This window comes from Schistocerca cancellata, chromosome 6 (genome assembly GCF_023864275.1).
Source record: "Schistocerca cancellata isolate TAMUIC-IGC-003103 chromosome 6, iqSchCanc2.1, whole genome shotgun sequence".
NCBI lineage: Eukaryota > Metazoa > Arthropoda > Insecta > Orthoptera > Acrididae > Schistocerca > Schistocerca cancellata.
Window position 1 is genome coordinate 25972153 of NC_064631.1, and position 22781 is coordinate 25994933.

A 22781-nucleotide genomic window follows, 5' to 3' on the forward strand; every position below is an offset into this window, starting at 1 on the left:
AAAGTCACCGAGATAGAGATTTAGTGCTCTATAAGCATCAAAGGTTTTACGTGATTTAGAAACTGTATATAACGATCGGTTTCCTCCCAATATTATTAAGTTTTCCTTCGTGGCAATTCCACTAAAACATCATGACCAGTCTACCATGACGCCGTTGTTCTCGTATTTCCCCCGATGTTGCATATCTTGGACCGTTCAATGTTTCTGTTTCGCTTCTTTTTTCACAGCTCAGTACACTTTTGCCTGTTTTCATGCTTGATCTGTCTTCGGTTTCTGATATGCTATCCGCTGGACCATTTTGCCACTAACTCTGAGGAGGGAGCGATGGGGAGTTTTCTTTGAAAACAAAAATAAAAGTGTGTCCATATTCTAGGTTACAGTACTCATTTTATAGTGTGGTGAAGACTTACAACATGCGTGATACCTGAGTTTCTTCCAGCGTATACGACGTTCAAAAAACTTAAGGGACTGCAGCTGGATAACTTCGTCGACAACCGCCGATATTTCGAAAGGAGGTTATGTTTGTCTCTGAATTAACGAACTTATTTCGATGGTGTTGATTTCCACTTACTTATCATTTAGTAATCGCGACCAAACAGATGAAGTTGCGATGGGGAGCCCGTTGTCGCCTATTACGGCCAATTTGTTTATGGAAGATTTCAAGGAATGTGCCGCGTAGTCTGAAGCTATGAAACCTGCGCGTTTTTTCATATATGTAGACGATACTTTTGTTGTTTCGCCTCATGACAGCGAGAATTTGAACGACTTTCTAGATCACCTGAATTCAATCCACCCGAATATTTCTTTTACGATGGAGGTGGAAAAGAATGCTGTCTTCCCTTCCTTGATGCGTTGGCAGGACGAAGGCGGATGGTACGTTGGGACATGCAGTTTATAGGGTGTCTACTCGCATTGATTTGCATTCTGTAGGTTGATAGTTGTCCCCATTCTGCTCGACGCAAGTAGTATTTCGTAACTTGGTTTACAGGAAGCATATCATCTCGGACCACGAGAGCTTGTCAGCAGAATTAGACCATCTCAAACTTACTTTTCGTCAGAATGGTTGTAGTGAAAGAAAGATCAGACATGCGTTGCGCTATCGATCTACTGTGCACAGGGTTATTCATGATAGTCCCGAGATGGTACCAAAGTCTAAGGCCTTTTTGCCTTATGCAGGGAGCATTTCGAACAGGATTTCGCGGAAATACGTGAAGTGTGTTTTTCGTCCACCATCTTAGAGCAGGGTCCCTTTAGGTAACGTAAAGGATGGCCTTGAGTTGTGTACGGCGGGTGTCTATAGTATCCCTGGCACGTCATATATTGGTCAGACTATGAGGACTGTATAGGACCGCTGTATCGAGCATAAGCAGCACACACACTCACAACAGCCGAGCATATCCGCCATTGCACAACATTGTCTTGGTCATCTTACGGAATGTAACAACACGCAGATACTGGCATGCACTTCCTCCCATTGGGATAGTGTTATGGAGGAAGCTTTTGTAACCTTATAAGTAGGGACGCTGCTTTTTGCTTAAATTCTGTGTGGAAAAATACTCTCTCATTTCTCAAAAAACGGAGAGAAAGAGTATGTTCTACCTCACCCATTGAGTTTTAATTTCACTGTCTATAACTTCTGACGTCGGTCATCTTTGGTTTGTGATGGCGCTAGTGTTTGTGGAATGTCTGGAGGTTATCTTTCCGGAATTTCTTTGAAAACTGAGATTTTAAATTCCCTTCCACAGCACTTACCTGTTGCAGTTTTGCCTTTAGAGTGGCAAGGTGTGCTCCTGTCGAGATAGCGGCGGTTGTCACCCGAGTTACTGGAAGTTTTTAATTTTTTCATTTACACGTCAAGTTCCGTAGGACCAAATTGAGGAGGAAATCTTCAAGGTCATGGAACGTGTCAGTACATGAAATTGCAATATAAAAGTAATAACAGATAAAAATAGTATGTTTATGAATCCGAAAAAAGTCAGTCCATAAGATTAAGTAAACGCAATCAACAATACAACAAGAATCAGCCTAAGTTTCCAAGGAACTCAGCGACAGAATAGGAGTGACCCATGAGCAGACTCTTCAGTTTCGATTTGAAAGCGCCTGGACTACTGCTAAGATATTTGAATTCTAGTGATAACTTATTGAAAATGGATGCAGCAGTATACTGCTCACCTTTCGGCGCTAGAGTTACAGAAGTCCGATCCAAATGCAGGATTGATTTCTGCCGAGTATTAGGGAAAGCTGCTTATTCATGAGAATATGCTAATGTTGTTAATAAGAAATGACAATAAGGAATATACATATACTGAGAGGCCAATGTCAAAATATCCAGACTCGTGAAAAGGGGTCGACAAGTGTTTCCTGAACTTGACACCACTTATTGCCCGAAGCATTATTCAAAGAAGTTAGACTTAATACTAACTTCTTACATTAAAATATCGTTTCTTAATATTGAAAGACTCTTTATTTCACGAAACTGTTTATATACAACATGTTTATATTTTCTGCTGAGCGTACTTTGTAATTGTATAGCGGTTTTCTTCACTGTAAATAATACGCAATATTCTTGAAATCAATACTGTAAGTATGATGCACCATCGAGAGATTTTACATGGTGTTAAAAAGTATTACGTATTCTGAGAGTTGCTAGCATGGAACGAAACAAGGAAAAAATGTTCAGTAAACGTGGATTATAAAACGCATAGGCCTACCTTAAGAGCTGTGACTATTTGCTCATCTTCTATGCTGTGTACAGGCCTCTTCTGCTGTACGCTCTTTGCTATTACGGGCGAAACGGCAGATCTTCTAATCTCATCTGCTTGCTATTACAAAAGACCTTTACTTGTGAGCCATAGCTAAAGGATATGTAACATATGTGTCCGTTCACAATAAGGCGTGTTTCTGTCCGACGTCTTAGGGAATCATGCACTCTATGAAAAATTTCTGGTTGGTCAAAGATGCACTGGCAGGCACTGATGATGCTTTGCTGTAGCGTTTGTACGTCGTTAATCGGGTTTGAATACACCAAAAAGTTCGAGCTTCCCAACAGCAAAAAATCCAAGGGATTAAGATCTGGGGAACGAAAAGGTAACGTACTGGAGCTCACCGACGAATCCTCTCCCCATTAAATGGCTGTGTGAGGCGTTTTCGGACATTTCAGAGAAAATGAGCAGGTGGTCCATCATGAATGGACAACGTCTCAAGCCGTAGTTACAATGGCATCTTCTCTAGCGGGGCAGACAAGTCGTTTGATAGGAATAGACGATACTTCATATCGGTCAACGTATTGGGTAGTATGTAAGGTCCCGTTAGTCCATCGATATTAACTGAAAATCGGCGCTGATGCCTTCCTTCTTCACTGGATTTGCACATATGCTTCTGAAAATTGACAATTCCATCTCGCATGAGTACAACGTCGTCTTTGCTGTGAAAAGTGGATCTACACCACAACTTTGCAGCAGACATTGGTAGAAGTGCGGTCTGGCAGGCTGATCTTGTGCCTGATGGACTTGGACACGTTGTTCACGATACGGTTACCGATACTAAAGTAAAGTCGTATGTCATCGTCGGTTGGGAGACCCCGATAGGCAGGTTCAGTTGCCTTTGCACTCAATGACACTTTCTATTCGTGAGTTGTCTAAATGTATCTGGTAAGTGTACCTGACTCTAATGGACGGGTGTGTACCTCAGTGTCACGTGGTGTCGGATGTGGAGGAGGGTGAGACCATACGCCGGCACATTGTCCACTCGAATAGCATCAAGGAGAGCATCGAATTTAAGATCCCCATCGGACGAACGGATCACTGTCAACAGTGTGAAATGCCCTCACTTTATGAGACACTGTGGAGAGGGTTGGAATTTAATCAAGGACATTGGTGCAAAGACTCGTGACCGGGGATTTTACGCCTCCATCCCTCCTCCCCTTTGTCGCAAAGGCAAAGGCAAAACAGCTGACGGGAGATGACATAACCAGGCATTTACCCATCCATATATTAGTCATACCCAATGTTTCGTAACTTCGGTAATCTGACGGGAACCGGTGTGTCCAGCGAAGCAAGGCCGTTGGCATCTTTCAGCTAATGGTCATACAGGATCACCCAGGCTAGGAAACGACTAACACCAATAAATGCTGAAATTTTACGTAGTCGTACGCTAGTTCCAGTATCCTCTCCCACTCATTACAGTATGCTCGCTCCTCTACAACAGGAGTATGAATGGTGCGAGGTCTGCCACGATTTGCCGCTGTTGGAGCTACGGAACCACGTCCTGCTACTTGCGTGATAAGACGGCTGCATAACTGTGCAGAAAGTACCCTGCCTTTTGGATATTTTCCAGCATGCAGGATATGGACTCGTCAGTTGCTTCCATTTGCCAGATCATAACAGATCATGTGCGCCAGTTCTCATGTGAAATAGTACTTAAAGAGAAAACTACAATGTAAAAGCATTTCACAAATCATCACAACACAAACTGGTCCCATTAATATTAACATATGCTCGACATTTACTCGGAATTGTGACTACGGTTTTCAGTAACGAAACAAACAGATGTTCACTCCGTGCTGTATCCATCTGGTCAATAACAGAGGAATCTGTACTCATTTGTTTAAGTATTCTGTAGCAGAGAGGTAGCAGTAGAAGAGATGTTGCACAGCAGCAAAGATGAACAAGACTCTTAAGGTGCTCACGTTTACTGGCCGTTTTTGTCTTGTTTTGGTTCGCGCAACCACCTGTCACAATATAGAATACATTTTTTTTGCACCTTGTATAAGGGACAGTACCTGTAATCACAGAGACATAAGGCAACACTGTTTAGTTATCAGCTGGTTCATGCAGGTTGTTAAGGACAGTAGAAGTGTGAAATAGTTGGATCGAATGAATGAAGAAAATTTATTAGTATAGTAGTATCGCATATTTTATTTTTAAAAGTCATCCTATAAGAACTGTTTAAGAATTTGGTAGCGTCGAAAAAGACAATGAAACCGGAACATCTGCAGCGAACAAACATGAACAACTATGAACATCATCCTCGAGTTCATTAACACGAGTAATAATTGTGAAAGTAGCGTTTTCTGCTCCAAAACTTCTATGATTAGCAAAACTCCCAATTTTGCTGTCGAGGTAAGTGCCATCTACGAACAGAACTTTTCGTTGAATTTGTACGCCTTGTTTGAGAGTAGGAACGTTGCTCTTTGTTGTTCCCTATTTCTTATTTAGTCTGCCTTGAAGGACTCATAGTACTATTAGCGGCAATCAAATGAAAAGGGGAGAGGTGGAAAATAGCAAGTAAACTGTTTACTATTTCAAATGTTATCTCGATAACTATTAATACATTTATCCTACTGTGAGACAAGAGGATCATATCAAGGAAATATGTTTGTGGCTGTCTACGGGGCCATGATTGTTTTCAGGCGTGCACCTCTTCGTTTCAAGTAAACTCACAGCCACAAATGTCTTTTTTCAGGGCTCCAAAAACGTGGAAATATCATGGTGAGAAATCGGGACTATATGGAGGGTGTCTAAGGACTACTAGAAACATCGACTACACTACAGAAGCGTCGCTTGGAAGTCCTTACACACCCGCCATATAGTCCCGATTTCTCACCATGAGATTTCCACATTTTGGGAGCAATGTATGAGAGGGCATTTCGTTAGTAGGTTGTTTCCACTAGGCTCCACAAGTTTCGCTGGAAGCCCTTACATCCTTCATACAGTCCCGATCTCTCCCCATGCGATATCCATATTTTTGGAGCCCTGAAGAAACACATTCGTGGCTGTCGATTTACTTGGAACGAAGAGGTGCACGCCTGAAAACAATCACGGTTCCGTAGCGTAACACTTTTCGTATAGTATCGATCTCTGCATTTTAGACTCAGCCTGGTAACATAACAACAAATCTGGTCGAGTGTGGTATCAGTAAGTCAGGTTGACAAGTTTGCACTGTAAAGTAAAGATTAACATTCTTAGCTTGATAATAACGCTCTGAGTAGTATCTGAAATGATGACATCTGCTTACAGCCGTAAAAGACCAAGTTATCTTTTTCATTTAGTGACGTCTGATATTAAATCAAAACCATGACTGAAACTACATAATAAAACAATACCATTTAACAGCAAAGTATAAAGATAATCTAGCCTGTGATATACAAGTATGCTTAAACAAAGTTCAAAGCCACCGAAACATGGAAGCAGCATCTAATCTCAAGTAACACAAAAATTACGAAACTTTATAATTAAAAAACGAATTACCTTTTCTGAAGTTACCATTAGAAAGCTCTAGCGACGGATAATGCGGTAAAACCTTCACTTTCATTGAAACTTGCTAGACTGTGAGTTATTCGACATAATTGCGAATTATATTTCGTCGTTTTCAAAACGCAATAGATTTACAACGTTGTCACATTCGAAAGTCCATGTTAATTTTATACTGTCAAATTAATAAGATAACACGAAAAGTACCATACGTTTGAAAAACGTACAATAAAACGTCATTGTTAACAAGCTCTTTCAAAGTACAATACGCTAGTCAAATTACATGTACTGCTTACAGAAGAGTTTGTAAAAGCATATCAACATATTTAAGCACCGATACTATAAGATCTGACTTATGTAGAAGACATATCAACATATATACTAAATTTTAGGCCTATTTTAAACTTTACTTAACATTTGTACTCAAAATTACTACTGTAAACAACCAGTTGACATTGGACATCAACAAACATACTAAGTTTTACGCTTATTTTACACTTTACTTAACACTTGCACTGAAACTATTACTGTTAACAACCAGATGACACTAGACATGTTCCGAAGACCTAAAGCACATCTGAAGCGGGAGATACTTCTTAGCAACATAGGCACTGCAATGACGTATTTACCGATCAATGCTAGGCTGGCGACATTCAGTTAAAATATTTCCCGTGTGCGGCATTTACATGACGTGTACGAGTCCAGGTTGTAGACATATGGACGACGACACATAGAATTTTGGGTCTGGCTGGGGGTCGCTCTCGGATAGCAGAAGCAGGTAAGGTTACTTCTCGCCTAAAGCGTGAAATCTGGGTCCGAGTCCTGGTCCGTCACAGATTTTCAAAATGGTTCAAATGGCTCTGAGCACTGTGGGACTCAACTGCTAAGGCCATCAGTCCCCTAGAACTTAGAACTACTTAAACCTAACTAACCTAAGGACATCACACACATCCACGGCCGAGGCAGGATTCGAACCTGCGACCGTAGCGGTCTCGCGGTTGCAGACTGAAACGCCTAGAACCGCACGGCCACTCCGGCCGGCTCACAGATTTTCCTTTTCGTCATTACATTATACAGCTGAAGGGTGTCCGTATTCGCAACTGCGAATATATTTCACCAGTGACTAATTGAAGTGCTGCAATGTATAAATTGGGTAGTTATAAAGCTACCAACTAATAAAGCCTCGTGTCGACCAGAAGAAAAGGCATTTGTTATTTAATTAAACAAAAACAGAAACAAATATCATAAGGAAATTCGCGGAAGTAATGAACCTGAGAGAAGAGAAACACAACGCCATCTCAAGGAGGCGACTCTACAAAAGCTAAGTACTAACTTCGCTTTTATACACGAAGCTACTGAGCCACCTTGCATCATCGGGACTTCATCCTGCATCATATCTTACTTCAGATGAGGACACATACGATATCCAGACGAGAACGTTGAGCGCAGCTTACTAGGCACCCGCAATCATTTTTCCATGAAGATACAAACCGTCTTGTCTCACCGCGAGATAAATTTATTAACAGTTACGGCTATTACTTTTGAAATAATTAACATTTTAGTAACTTTTCTTTCATCTGTCTTGTTTTCATCTGACCGTGCGTTACACTTACCGGTTTTCCTGGGGACCTTGTAAATGTGGTGCCTCCCTGTTGGTTTCTACATGTCATTAGAGGCCACCCTTACATCGGAAACAGAAGCCATTGGTGGTCGCCCCTAACATGGAGAACAGACGCCACCGCATGTTTTCCAGTGTCAGCTTCTTCACTGAAGCTCTAATGACCTCATCCGCTCCTACCGTCGGTGTCCCTATGTAATTGGGTTATTTAACGCGGCCCAGTGCTCGGCGCTGGCAGTTTTACGGCTGATTAACAGACCAGCCAACCCTCCTCCTTTCCCATTCCGGTTGTGTGACCAGACAAAGGCAGAGACCAGAAGAAGAAGATATGAACCAATTGACGACATTAGGATAAATGCACCAGTCGCGTGTGCGAAATGATTGCAAAAAACCGGGAGAACTGTTTACTGCTGAACTTACACTTGTGGACCTAACTAACAGACAGACAACATCATCATCTGCCTCGAAAACCTTCTAAATCTGGTATTTCTACTTTAAAATGGTTCCTATTATTGCCGATTCTTTCGTGTTCTTTATTTCTAGTTCTTTTCTTTCTATAACCCGTGCTATTAACTTCTTTTTCTAGAAACACAGGAATGCTGGCTTCCTTATCCTGTTCTCATTCATTCTGTGGAGGTATCAAAAGAAGATTAACCTTCGCCTCGCCATTACTTCTGATTTTTACTGTGTATTTTCGCAAATTTCCTCATTACTTCTCACAATCCAACCATCTGTAGTTTCTACTGGACCCGTTATTTTTTCTAGTAATCCGTCTTTCAGGTGCCACTGTTATGTCCGACTAACAGTGTATCGTTAATCATTCACATGTGTTTCTACATTGTGTTCTTAGCAGTGTGGTACAGTGTGTTTACTTATCTTTTGTTCATTGGTACTAGTTTCCGCGTTGTAGCTCCATTATCAAGCAATTATTTCTACTATCAGGCAAGCCGTCAAGGCACGAACCAATGGCGATGCTGGATCCCAGAATAACGACTTACCTGATGGGAGGAATGACTGCCCGAAAATGGGACTACGACGCAGAGCTGGTACCAACGCATGAAAGGTACATAAACAGATTAGAAACTGTGAAGCTGTGGAATGCTTGTTTCCAAAAACAAATGATTTATCAACTGCTGACGTGCCAATAAAATTATCCCTGAAAAGTGACGGAGAAGATCATGCATTTAAAATTGGCAGCTGGGCCACGTTTCCGTGAGGTGATCGGTGATGGGAGGGGGGGGGGGAGACGGAAGTGGCTGCGAAAGTTGAGAAAGGGCCAAAGAAAAAGCGAAGGCTGATAACAAGGTAGGAAAAGAGAGCAGAAGAAGAATCAAATAAAGAAGCTTATGAATTCGAGGCTACTAAAACGGTAAGGGGGGGGGGGCGGAGGGGGCGGATGTGTAAAAAAGGAATCAAGAAGAGATTTCGACTGGACCACATCGAGCAACAGTGTTAAAGTGCATGTCTCTTGTTTCCGACTACCTGTAGGAGGAACTCCGCTCAGCATGTCAAGTGAGTGAAGACAATTAAAACTTAAAGACTACATTTTGCCTTTGTTGTTTTGTCTGTTACGGCTTTTCGTTGAGCGACAATACGGAATATGTAAACTCAGAATAACGGCTTGCCCGATGGGAGGAACGACTGCCCGAAAATGGGAATACGACGCAGTGCTGGTACCAAAGCATGAAAGATACGTAAACAGAGCTATCGCTATTATATTTACATGTTACAGATTGATCGGTTTTGTTAAAACTGTTACATATCGGGTTGCCGATCGTCGGTTGTGTTCCGTAAGTTGCTCTTGGAAATCAGCTGTCCTGTTCTCTGATGGTAGTCGCTTCCTTTCTGTTATATATAGGAGGTAGGCGACTACTTGATTAGTCTGATATTTGTACTTTTCCGCTGCTACACGAAAGTAATGTGATCGGGAGTAACAAATGTAAAAAAAAAAAAAAAGTTGGGAGTTGACATGGTAGCGAAACTCTATTGTCAACGAGGAAATCCGGCGCTAGAACAACATTTCGGAAAACGGCATTGGAGTGATTACATGCACAACCAAAAGCGGGACTGGAAAGTCGATTTACAGGTTTGGGAGCGCCACATGAACGTAATAAAAGAAAAAGAAATCTTGTTATTGTTGCAAGCAGTACAATTTTGGAATGGGTGCTGTTCCATGTTTCGAACTGTTTCATACAAAACAAGAATTGGGATACGACTGCGTACGCGTGGGTGGGAGAAAAGGGTTGGATGGGGTGGGGGGGGGGGGGGGACAGGGAAGCGCAAATTCGAAGTATGCCCTGAGTGCGACTTATTCTAGCTGCGTCACTGACAGTGAGCAGAAGAAAGAAAATTATAGCTTTCCCTGACTCATTCGTACTGGATAAGAATACGAACCGTCCCAGGAATTACGGAAATGATTTTCTGATTATTATCTATCATCTAAAATGTAGGCAAAAAATGAAGCTTTTCTCGGTCCGAAGAATTTCTTCAAATCTTGTCTGCCTCTCACGTTATTGGTATCTGTGTTCCACATCTTTTATGCGTAAGATATTAAAGGGCATATACCAGCGTAAAAAAGGAAAAAAAGCGGTTTCCAACTCGAAGGTTTGTCTGAGCGCTTCAGTGCGATTCTAGCACGGTTCTTGTGGATATGGTATACCCTCGCCATCCTACGACCTTCGAGATGACTCAGGCAGCCAGTTACATGGAAATGTACAGTTTAACGTAGACTTGAGACAACGACCAACTCGCCAATTCTCACAACCACAAAGAGATGAAATTAAGGGACAAATGACAGAAAAATCCTTGGACCATCTGTGGACTGAACGCCTTTTCCGGCCTCCCCTTCTAGCGCAACCTTACATTTTCTGAGTGTGCCTTCTTTGGCGGATTTCTGAAACAAGGTCAATGGAAATAGAGTCTACTTGAAGATAAGAAAGAGTTTTTCTCAGTTATTCATTTACTTATTGGGTCGTGAATACCGAAAAGAAAAGTAAGAACTGCACAAAATGACAGAACTGAACATACTTCTTGTAGTTTAGCGCAGGTATGGGCAACCTTTGATGACACACGGGAGTGATTCGCATACTTCCTTAAACTCGCGAGCCGCCACGTCACGTGTCGCGATAGAGCGCTCTTGGCGCACTAAGTCAAAACTGTAGCGTCCGCTACGCTGTTGTTTATGGGATTACGAGCCGATATGAATGGCACACCTTTCGTGACAAGACACACTACCAAATTATGCCTCGAGAGACGCGTTTTCGACAGAATATTCAGTGCCTCAGTGATACAGATAGCCGTAACGTAAGTGCAACCACAACGGAGGGATGTCTGCTGAGAGGTCAGGCAAACGTGTGCCTATGAAAAGAGGCAGCAGCCTTCTCAGAAGCTGCAGAAGCAACAGTCTGGACGACTGACTAATCTGGCCTTGTAACATCAATCAAAACGGCCTCCCTGTGCTGGTACTGCGAACAGCTGAAAGCAAAGAGAAACTGCAGCTGTAATTTTTCCTGAACGCATGCAGCTCTAGTCTGTGGACAAATGATGATGGCATCCTCTTGGGTAAAATATTCTAGAGGTAAAATAGTCCCCATTCAGATCTCCACGTGGGGACTACTCAGGAGGATGTCTTCATCAAGGGAAACAAAACTGGTATTCTACGGATCGGTGCGTGAACTGTTAGATCCCTTAATCGGGCAGGTAGATTAGAAAATTTAAAAAGGAAAATGGATCATTTAAAGTTAGATATTGTGCGAATTAGATAAGTTCGGTGGCAGGAGGAACAGTTGGAAGATGAGTGCAGGAATATAAACGCATAATCAGATAGGGGTAATGGAGTGGATTTAATAAAGAGTAAGATGCGGATGAGCTACTATCAACAACATAGTGAAAGCATTACTGTACCCAAGATAGACACGAAGCCCACACCCAGAACAGTAGTACAAGTTTATATGCTAACTACCTCCGTAGATCACGAGGAGATTGAAGAAATGTATGACTAGTTAAAAGAAATTTTTCAGATAGATAAGGGAGATGAAAATTTCATAGTGATGGGGGACTGCAATTCAACAGCAGGTAAAGGAAAAGACAGGAAAGTGGTAGGTGAATATCGACTGCGGGAAACGAATGAAAGAGTTAGCCACTCGGTACAGTTTTGCACAGAGCATAATTTAATCATCGCTAACACATGGTTTAAGAGTGATAAAAGAAGGTTGTACAAGTAGACGTGATCTGGAGACACCGGAAGGTTTCACACTGGTTATATAATGGTAAGATATCGGAAACCGGTTTTAAACTGTAAGACGTTTACAGAGGTAGATATGGATTCTGAACACAATTTATTGGTTATTGAAGTGTTGGCAGAAGAGCCAACACTGTGTTGCTAGAGGAGGCCGAAATGCACGCGTTTAATTACACGCTGACTGGCGTGAGGTCTGGAACAGTTAAGGGAATTAATAGTGGCAAATAAAGTACGTAGTTGATATAATACTTAACTGTAATCCACAATTGGTGTACATCCCTCTTGACGGTACATGTTATAATCTCAATATCAAATGCTATGGCGCCTTGCTAGGTCGTAGCAAATGACGTAGCTGAAGGCTATGCTAACTATCGTCTCGGCAAATGAGAGCGTAGTTGTCAGTGATCCATCTCTGGCTAAGTCGGCTGTACAACTGGGGCGAGTGCTAGGACGTGTCTCTAGACCTGCCGTGTAGCGGCGCTCGGTCTGCAATCACTGACAGTGGCGACACGCGGGTCCGTCGTATACTAGCGGACCGCGGCCGATTTAAAAGCTACCACCTAGCAAGTGTGGTGTCTGGCGGTGACACCACAGTTATGAACTATAAATTAAAAATGAAGAAATTGCAAAGAGGTAGGAAATTAAGGAGATGGGACGTGGATAAGTTGAAAGAATCAGAGGTTGTTGAGAGATTCAGAGTGAGCGTTAGGCAACGATTGACAGGGACAGGGAACGGAACACAGGAGAAGACGACTTAAGAAATGAAATAGTGAGGGCAGCAGAGGATCAAATGGGTAAAAAGACAAGGCCTTGGGTAACACAGGAGATAGTGAATTTAACTGATGGAAGGAGATCATATAGAAATGCAGTAAATGAAGTAGGTGAAAGGGAATACAAACTAGAAAAAATGAGAGGGAAAAGAACCTCAATATGGCGAAGCAGGAATGGCTAAAGGACAAATGTAAAGATTTAGAAGCGTATATCATACGGGGACAGGTAGATACCGATTATAGGAAATTAAAGGGGCCTTTGAAGAAAAGATAAGGAGCTGTATGAATATCAAGAGCTCAGATGGGAAACCAGTCCTAAGGAAAGAAGGAAAAGCTGAAAGGTGGAAGGAGTATACAGGCGGTCTTATATGACTGAAATATTATAGAAACGGAAGACGACGTGGATGAAGATGAAATGAGAGATACGATACTGTGAGAAGAATTTACAGAGCACTGAAAGACCTAAGTCGAAAAAAGGCCCTGGGAGTAGCCGACATTGCGTCAGAACTACTGATAGCCTTGGGAGAGTCACACAAGACAAAACTTTCCATTGGTGTAAAAGATATATGAGACAGGTGAAAAACCTTCAGACTTCAAGAAGAGTTTAACAATACCAATTCCAAAGAAGGCAGTGTTGACCTGTGTGAATATTATCGAACTACCAGTTTAATTAGTCGTAGTTGAAGTAATACTAACACAAATTCTTTACGGAAGAATGGAAAAACTGACAGATGTCGACCTCAGATAGGATCGGTTTGGATTCCGGTAAAATGTGGGAAGACGAGAGGCGATACAGTCTCTACGACTTCTTTTCGAAAATAGATTAAGGAAAGGCCAACCTATATTTATAATATTTTTTGGCTTAGAGAAACTTTTTGACAAGGTCGAATGGGATGAAGGCAGCAGGGATAAAGCAGAGGTAGTGAATAGCTATTTACTACTTGCACAGAAATCACACGCCAGTTATAAGAATCAGCATGAAAAGAGGGGCGGTGATTGAGCTGGGAGTGAGACAGGTTTGTAAGCTACCCCTGACGTTATTCAGTATGTACACTGAGCAAGCAGAAAAGGAAATCAAAGAAAAATTTGGAGTAGCAATTAAATCCCAGGGGAAAGAAACAAAAACTTTGAGCCTTTCTCTCAGAAACGGCAAAGCGCTTGGAAGAGCAGCTGAGCAGAATGGAGGAGGATATAAGACGAACATCAACAAAAGCAAAACAAGAATGATGGAACGTAGCATAATTAAATCAGGTGATGCTGAGGGAATTAGATTAGGAAACGAGGCATTGAAAGTAGCAGATGAGTTTTGCTATTTGGGCAGTAAAATAGCTGGTGATGCCCAAGTAGAGATAATATAAAATGAAGACTGGCAATGATCAGGAGAGTTATTTTGGACAAGTTTGTTGCCATCGAATATAGATTTTAAGTGTCATGGACGATAAACAGTTTGGACAGGAAGAGAATAAAAGCTTTCTGAATGTGGTGCTACAGAAACGTGCTGAAGATTAGAAGGGTATGAGAAGACACTGAATAGAATTGGGGAGAAAATAAATCTGTAGAACAATCTGACTAGAAGAAGGGATCGGTTGATAGGAAATATCAAGGGATCGCTAATGTAGTACTGGAGGTAAGTGTGGGGGTAAAAATCGTAGAGGGAGACCAAGAGATGAATACAGTAAGCAGATTCACTAGGATGTAGACTGCAGTAGTTATTCGGAGATGAAGAGGCTTGCACCCGGTAGAATATCGTGGAGAGCTGCATCTAACCAGTATTCGAACTGAAGATCACAACAAAAAACGGCTGTGCGAGACGGATACAAATGCCACGCTGAATCAAGAAACACGGCATCATTCTGAGGGTCATTGTCCACAGCGCTAGCGTTCTTACAGAGGAAGAGAGCGAGCTGAATTTAGCTAATTCTCTGTTTCTTGAATCCATGTTGGTTTCTACATCTACATCTACATTTACAGTATACTCCGCAAGCCACCGAACGGTGTGTGACGGAGGGCACTTTACGTGCCACTGTCATTACCCCCCTTTCCTGTTCCAGTCGCGCGGGAAGAGCGACTGCCGGAAAGCCTCTGTGCGCGCTCGAATCTCTCTAATTTTACATTCGTGATCTCCTCGGGAGGTATAAGTAGGGGGAAGCAATGCATTCGATACCTCATCCAGAAACGCACCCTCTCGGAACCTGGCGAGCAAGCTACACCGCGATGCAGAGCGCCTCTCTTGCAGAGTCTGCCACTCAAGTTTGCTAAACATCTCCGTATCGCTATCACGCTTACCAAATAACTCTGTGACGAAACGCGCCGCTCTTCTTTGGACCTTCTCCATCTCCTCCGTCAACCCGAGCTGGTACGGATTCCACACCGATGAGCAATACTCAAGTATAGGTCGAACGAGTGTTTTGTAAGCCACCTCCTTTGTTGATGGACTACATTTTCTAAGGACTCTCCCAAAGGATCTCAACCTGGCACCCGCCTCACCAACAATTAATTTTATATGATCATTCCACTTCAAATCGTTCCGTACTCATACTCTCAGATATTTTACAGAAGTAACTGCTACCAGTGTTTGTTCTGCTATCATATAATCGTACAATAAAGTATCCTTCTTTCTATGTATTCGCAACACATTACATTTGTCTATGTTAAGGGACAGTTGCCACTCCCTGCGCCGGCCTGTGTGGCAATGTGGTTCTAGGCGCTTCAGTCTGGAACCGCGTGACCGCTACGATCGTAGGTTCGAATCCTGCCTCGGGCATGGATGTGTGTGATGTCCTTAGGTTAGTTAGGTTTAAGTAGTTCTAAGTTCTAGGGGACTGATGACCACAGATGTTAAGTCCCATAGTGCTCAGAGCCATTTTGAACCACTCCCTGCACCAAGTGCCTATCCGCTGTAGATCTTCCTGCATTTCGCTGCAATTTTCTAATGCTGCAACTTTTCTACAGCATCATCCGCGAAAAGCCACATGGAACTTCCGACACTATCTACTAGGTCATTTATATACATTGTGAAAAGCAGTGGTCCCATAACACTCTCCTGTGGCACGCCAGAGGTTACTTTAACGTCTGTAGACGTCTCTCCATTGAGAACAACATGCTGTGTTCTGTTTGCTAAAAACTCTTCAATCCAGCCACACAGCTGGTCTGATATTCCGTAGGCTCTGTTTATCAGGCGACAGTGCGGAAGTGTATCGAACGCCTTCCGGAAGTCAAGGAAAATGGCATCTACCTGGGATCGTGTAATGACAGTGGCACGTAAAGTGCCCTCCACCACACACCGTTGGGGGCCTTGCGGAGTATAAATGTAGATGTAGATGTAGACGTAGCGGTGCTGTGTGTAGCTCAGTAGACGAGGTGATGCAAGCGTCTGTTCCGACGTCCAAGCTCTAAAGCTCATCGAATTTCTCGAGGCCGGAAAAACCATTGACGGTGACGTGTACTGTGAGACACTCCGTAGCCTACACAAGTCCATTCAGACGGCGTGGACTGCTCACGGAGGGAGTGATTCTGCTCCACGACAACGCGCTTCCACACGTTTCCAAGGTAAGGACATAACACACATCCAAGCCCGAGGCAGGATTCGAGCCTGCGATCTTAGCAGCAGTGCGGTTCCAGACTGAAGCACCTACAACCGCTCGGCCACAACGGCCAACCTCCAAGGTACACAGTGTAATGGTCAAGTGGGAAGTGCGAACAGCTTGAGTAACCACCCTACAGCCCAGACACGGATCACGAACTGCACTGAAGGATGCAGCGGAGGACTGGCTCCTGTCACAGCCACAGGAATTCTTGGAGCAAGGTATTCTTCGGCTCGTGAAACAGTGAGATAGTTGTGCTCAGGCCTCTGGTGATTACTTTTGAATAAAGACTTCAGTCTTCAATTACACCCATAGCATTCTTTTGTATCTTTTCTTTTGAACGCACGTCTCTGAACAGCTACGCATTTTCTTGAATGTTTTTAGTTTTTTTTATATACACACTTCAAAAAAAGGTTCGCATCATGTCGGTTCCAAGAGTTCCGGAACCTGTACAGAAAATTGGATCAGAGATCAAGATAACCATCATTTCCGCCCTTTTTATTGCTCATGAAATCCAGACATTTCATGTTGTACCACCATACAGCGAGACCCAGTAGCACGTCCTCTTGCATTGATGCGTCCCTGTCGTGGCATACTATTCACAAGTTCATCGAGGCACTGTTGGTCCAGATTAGCCCACTCCTCAAAGGCGATTCGGAGTAGATCGCTCAGAGTGGTTAGTGGGTTACGTCGCCCATAAGCAGACCTTTTCAAATTGTCCCAGACATGATCGATAGGGTTCATGCCTGGAGAACATGCTGGCTACTCTATTCGAGCGATGTCGCTATCCTGAAGGAAATTCACAAGATGTGCACGACGGGGGCGCGAATTGTCGTCCATGAAGACGAATGCCTCGCCAATATACTGTCGATGTGGTTGCACTGTCGTCAGAGGATGGCATGCACGCATCGTACAGCCGTTACGATGCCTTCCATGATCACCAGCGGCGTTCATCGCCCCCACATAATGCTACACCAAAACAGCAGGGAACCTCCACTTTACTGCACTTGCTGGACAGTGTGTATAAGGCGTTCAGCCTGACTGCGTTGCCTCTAAATACGTCTCCGCCGATTGTCTGTTTGAAGGCATATGTGACACTCATCGGTGAAGCGAACATGATGCCAATCCTGAGCGGTCCATTCGGCATGTTGTTGGGCCCATGGTGTCGTGTTTCAAAGATGGAATTCGCCATGGACGTCGGGAGCGAAGTTGCGTATCATGGAGCCTATTGCGCACATTTTGAGTCGTAACACGACGTCCAGTGGATGTATGAAAAGCATTATCCATCATGGTGGCGTTGCTGTCAGGGTTCCTCCGAGCTATAATCCGTAGATAGCGGTCATCCACTGCAGTAGGAGCCCTTGGGCGGCCTGAGCGAGGCATGTCATTGACAGTTCCTGTCTCTCTGTATCTCCTCCATGTCCGAATAAGATCGCTTTGGTACACTCCGAGACGCTTGGACACTTCCCTTGTTGAGAGCCCTTCCTTGCACAAAGTAACTGTATGGACGCGATCGAACCGCGGTATTGACTGTATATTCATACTTGAACTACAGAGAACATGAGCCGTGTACCTCCTTCCTGGTCGAATGACTGGAACTGATCGGCTGTCGGACCACTCCGTCTAATAGGCGCTGCTCATGCATGGTTGTTTACATCTTTGGGCGCGTTTAGTGACATCTCTGAACAGTCAAAGGGACCGTGTCTCTGATGGAATATCCACAGTCAACGTCTATTTTCAGGAGGTCTGGGAACCAGGTAATGGAAAACTTTATTTGATGCGTGTGTATGGTAGCTTAACTCACGAAGATTTTGTGGATGCATTTCTGTATGTGTTCTGACCGTATCAGATTTCTTTTCTTCCTCTGTTTTTACAGCTTGCGTAATTTAAGAGTGCTGCTTACACAATAGCGTCTACATGGGAGAAAGTGTTTTGTGGTATCATGAAGCATACCTTGTTGTTGACAAGGCAAGAAGCGGCAGACATGGAGTGAGTGATGACACTGTTGATATTGAAGTACAACATTTCAACGCAGTCCGCGCTTAAATCGAAGCACTGTTTCCAGAGAAACAGACACACCTCGAACACTGCCCGTGGAGGTTTCACAGAAACGACTGAATTTCTGTACATGCGAAGTACAACTCGTGCAAGTTTTGCAGCCAAATAATAGGCCCAAACGTCCAGAGTTTTGTGGGAACATGCTGGAATGAATCGATAGAGACAATACCTAGGTTAATCAAGTTCTGCTTTCCCGATGAAGGGACTTTTCACACCTCTGGGAAAGTAAACACACGTAACGTTCGTAGCTGGGGTCGGAGAACCCATATATCTTGGTCCAGTAGAGTGTTTGTCCGCCAGTTCTTGAATGAAACATTTCCAGACAGATGGATTGGTAGAAATGGTCTAAAATTATGATCACTATGTTCACCAAACATAAACCCTCTCGTCTTTTTTTGGTATTGTTACCTTGAGTTACTGACGTGCAAATTTTTACGACGCGAGCACGATATGCTGTAGACGCGACGATGAAAGAAACGTAGCAAAGACTGAAGAGAAATTGAGTGTCGCCTAGATGATCTGCGACCAACAAACTGCTCACATGATGAAGTGTGTCTGTAAACAACTTTAGGAGTTAAGCAATCATTTGCGACAAACTGAATATTTGAATCTAGAATAGCTTCTTTCAAATAAATTTTTGTGGTAATGCAAGACTTTGTACTCACCCTGCATTTGCGCAGTGAGTCCCGTGTGACTCAGTATCCTTTTCGTTTCCTGAACGGTTGTGGATACCGAAACTAGAATTTTGGCAAATGGTAGTCAGCAAAGTTGCACGTAATTTTGTTACCCGATTAATAGTCTTGTACTCACCAATAAAGGTATACACAAAGAATGGTACGCACCACGAAGGAGTTACGTAAATTGGCCACAGACTAATATCTGTACAATTATCGATAGAAAACGCAAAATTGTAGTCAGTGGCGACCTACGGATGAATGTGTGAATCTGCAGCGCAGTTTCGCAACGCACGTGGCAAGGACAGTACACAGGGGACGTCGATACCGGAGCATAGAGGCTTTGCAAATTTCATGCCTTGTACACTGTTGGATAACAGCTATGCCTCGTAGACAGGCGCATGAGCAATATATGCATATGTCCGCATTTGAGAGAGGGCGTGTGGTTAGACTCAAAGAAGCCGGGCCATAGTAACCACCGAATCGCTCGACAATTGAATAGTGACAATGCCACTATTCGACGATGTTGGCGGGAGTGGATTAACAATGGCCGAAAATATCGTCAAGAAGGAAGAGGTCGGCCTAAGTGAGACGACAGAACAAGGACCCCTCAATCGTCAGAGAGGTACCGAGAGACCCGGATTCATCTACAGCATCGATCCCAAGTGCAACTGGTGCTGCAGTGATCTCAAGGTCCATTTACAGGTGGCTCACAGGAAGAGGGCTGAGTTCACGGCACTCTTTGCGCCTACTGTCATTGACATTCGTACAGCAACAAGCACGTCTGCAGTGGTGCCGAGCACTTTCGGCCTGGAATCTCACTGACCGGAATAGAATTCTCATTAGTGATGAGTCCCGCTTCGAATCGAGGCCCCCTCCTTCCACCTCTCTCCGTCCATCACCTCCTCACTCTCTGTCTGTCCCTCTTCTCATCCATCTCCTGCCCCTCACTCTCCCCCACTCTGTCCATTACTTCCGCTTCTCCTTTCGCTGTCCATCTTCCATTCCAACTCTCTCTCTATCCCGTCCTGCCCCCCTCCCTCTCCCTCTCTCTGTCCGTCATCTAGTCCACCTTCTCCATGTCCGTCTTCTCTCCATCCTCTCTCTCTCTCTCGCCATCATCTCTTGCCCCCTCTCTCTTTCCATCCCCTCCTATCTCCGTTTCCTTCCACCTTTCTATCTCTTCTTCCTCTCTCTCTAACCCTCAGCCTTGCTTATTGTTATTGTGCTTCCACACACAGACTGAGTACCCTAATCATAAGCCAGTAAGCCATAAATACAACTTCCTTGTTTGATAAAAACACTCCACTGTAGCAAAATTTTAAAGCAAATCAGTCAAGCACTACTCGAGATCTTTGGTGATAACATTTCCCTTCTACATATTTCATTTTTATTTATGTGTTATACGTATTTCAAAAAAATAGGCATAGAAAATCACGCACGTATTCGAATGCAATGTTGTGGCAAAATTTCAGGGCTATCTATGAAGCTACAGAGATTTATGACTTTGAACACAAAAACATTTATAACTGTATTTATATAGATTTAAATGTTCGTCTGTACAAAATCGTAAATGTCCGAAAGTTCTTCATCGAATACTTCGAAAGTTTGACACGCCGTTGCATTTGAAAACGCGCTTGTTTTTCTATACCTTCCGAAGGGCCATATGGTATAAAATATTAAAAAATTTTATTCACTATGCATCTAATATATGTGTCTATGTACCCTTTGGCGCTCCAGACGGTATATAAAACACGTCCGTTTTCGAATGCAACATTGTGTCAAAATTTGAAGGCAATCGGTAAAGAACTTACGAAGATATCGATTTTGAACGAACGAACGTTACATTTTTATTTACGTAGGTAAGCGTGTCGTTCGCTGTCGTGAATCGTCAGCCGGGAGCTGGCAGAGGTTGGGCTCTGCAGCGCGGCGCTGCCAGAGCCCTCCGGGTCGTGACGGCGACCTTCGGCCCTGCCTCGGAGGTCCCCCCGGCCGGAGAACGGTCCGCGGCGCCCACGCAGGCCGCCCAGGTCAGGTCGACGCTCGTGTCGATCCACTCTGCTCACGACCAGGCAGCGACCCACTGCTCCCAGCTGTCTGCCTCCCACGGACCAGTTTATCACAACTCAATGTGAAGCCCGCCTATTTATGGTACAGATCGTAATCCGTAACGTTGAGTGGAACTTGTAAAATACGGGCTTTCTAGACAAGATGAGGCACAATCGAAGGGATTTCATGCACTGACCAGCCTTAAGATGTCCTGACACGGGACGAGGTAACTAACGCTGAGGCGGACGCGGACGAGGCATCCGATCTCACGAGAGGCATCGCGTGTCCACGCACGCGACGAGCTGGACATCGCTATTTGCGCTCGCAGCCCTCTACAGCGCCCGTTGTCGACTTTATTTGGCTTGCAAACCACACAGTTCCTTCACGAAATTGGACACGAGGAAAATAGCTCCGTTAACACTGTTAGTGATTGTCGAAGATGAGTGGAGACAATCACGAAGAAGATTCTTCATTCGTCGACAGATTGAACACCGAATTTCTGGTAGAGGAACACTGCACAGTGCTATATAACGACCTGAGATCCTTTCCGGAAGAAGTCATTCGTTAGTTGAATTTTCGGTTTAAACTAAATATAACTAAGGTATAATGTCTGATGTCAGTTTGCACATGCACAATTCCACATTCTCGATGCCGCGTTGATTATCAGCACTCTGAAACAACGTACTTCATCACATAGATATCTAGGTTGAGGTTCCTTTGTAATTTCAGTCGAATGGAAGAGGAGATTCTTTCGACGTTGCCCACAAGATATTTATTAGCAAGATACAAACATGAGCGAGTCCATAAGCCCAGAGGTTGGTGTATATACCCCACAGAAAATTTCATAATACTTTTAGACACAGACTGGCAGTCACGTTAACATGTTTGGCCGTTGGGGAAACATTCCAGTCGTTGGCCATTGCAGCAAGGTGCAGCCAACTCCAGGTGCTGGTTCACGTAGGTACCAATCACGTGTGTCGCTTTGCATCGGTAGAGATTCTCACTGGCTTCGAGCGGCTAACAGAAATGGTAAAGGCTGCAAGTCTTGTCTGCGAGATGGAAGCAGAGCTCACCATTTGCAGCGTACTCGCCAGGACGTCTGGTAGGGAGCTGAGTGGAGGGTCTGAATCAGAGACTCAGACGGTTCTGCGACCGTTTAGGCTGCAGATTCCTCGACTAGCGCCAAAGTGTGTTTGGGTTTCAGGTTCCGCCGAATAAGTCAGGTGTTCACTATACGCAGGAGGAGGCTACACGGGTAGCAGGGGCTCTGTGGCTTGGACTGGGCGGTATTTTAGAGGGTCTCGGGAAAACACAAAAAGGGCTTCAGTCACAAAGGGTGCAGGTCGAACACAGGAAGAACGTAGATACAGGAACCATCGGTATAACAGTTGTAAATTGTTGGGAAAGTACCAGAGCTCCAAGCGCTAACAGAAAGCACTGACACTACAATCGTTATAAGCACTAAAAGCTAACTGAAGCAGTAAATAAGTTCAGCCGAAATTTTTGCGAAGAACCAAACTGTGTTCCGAAAGCACTG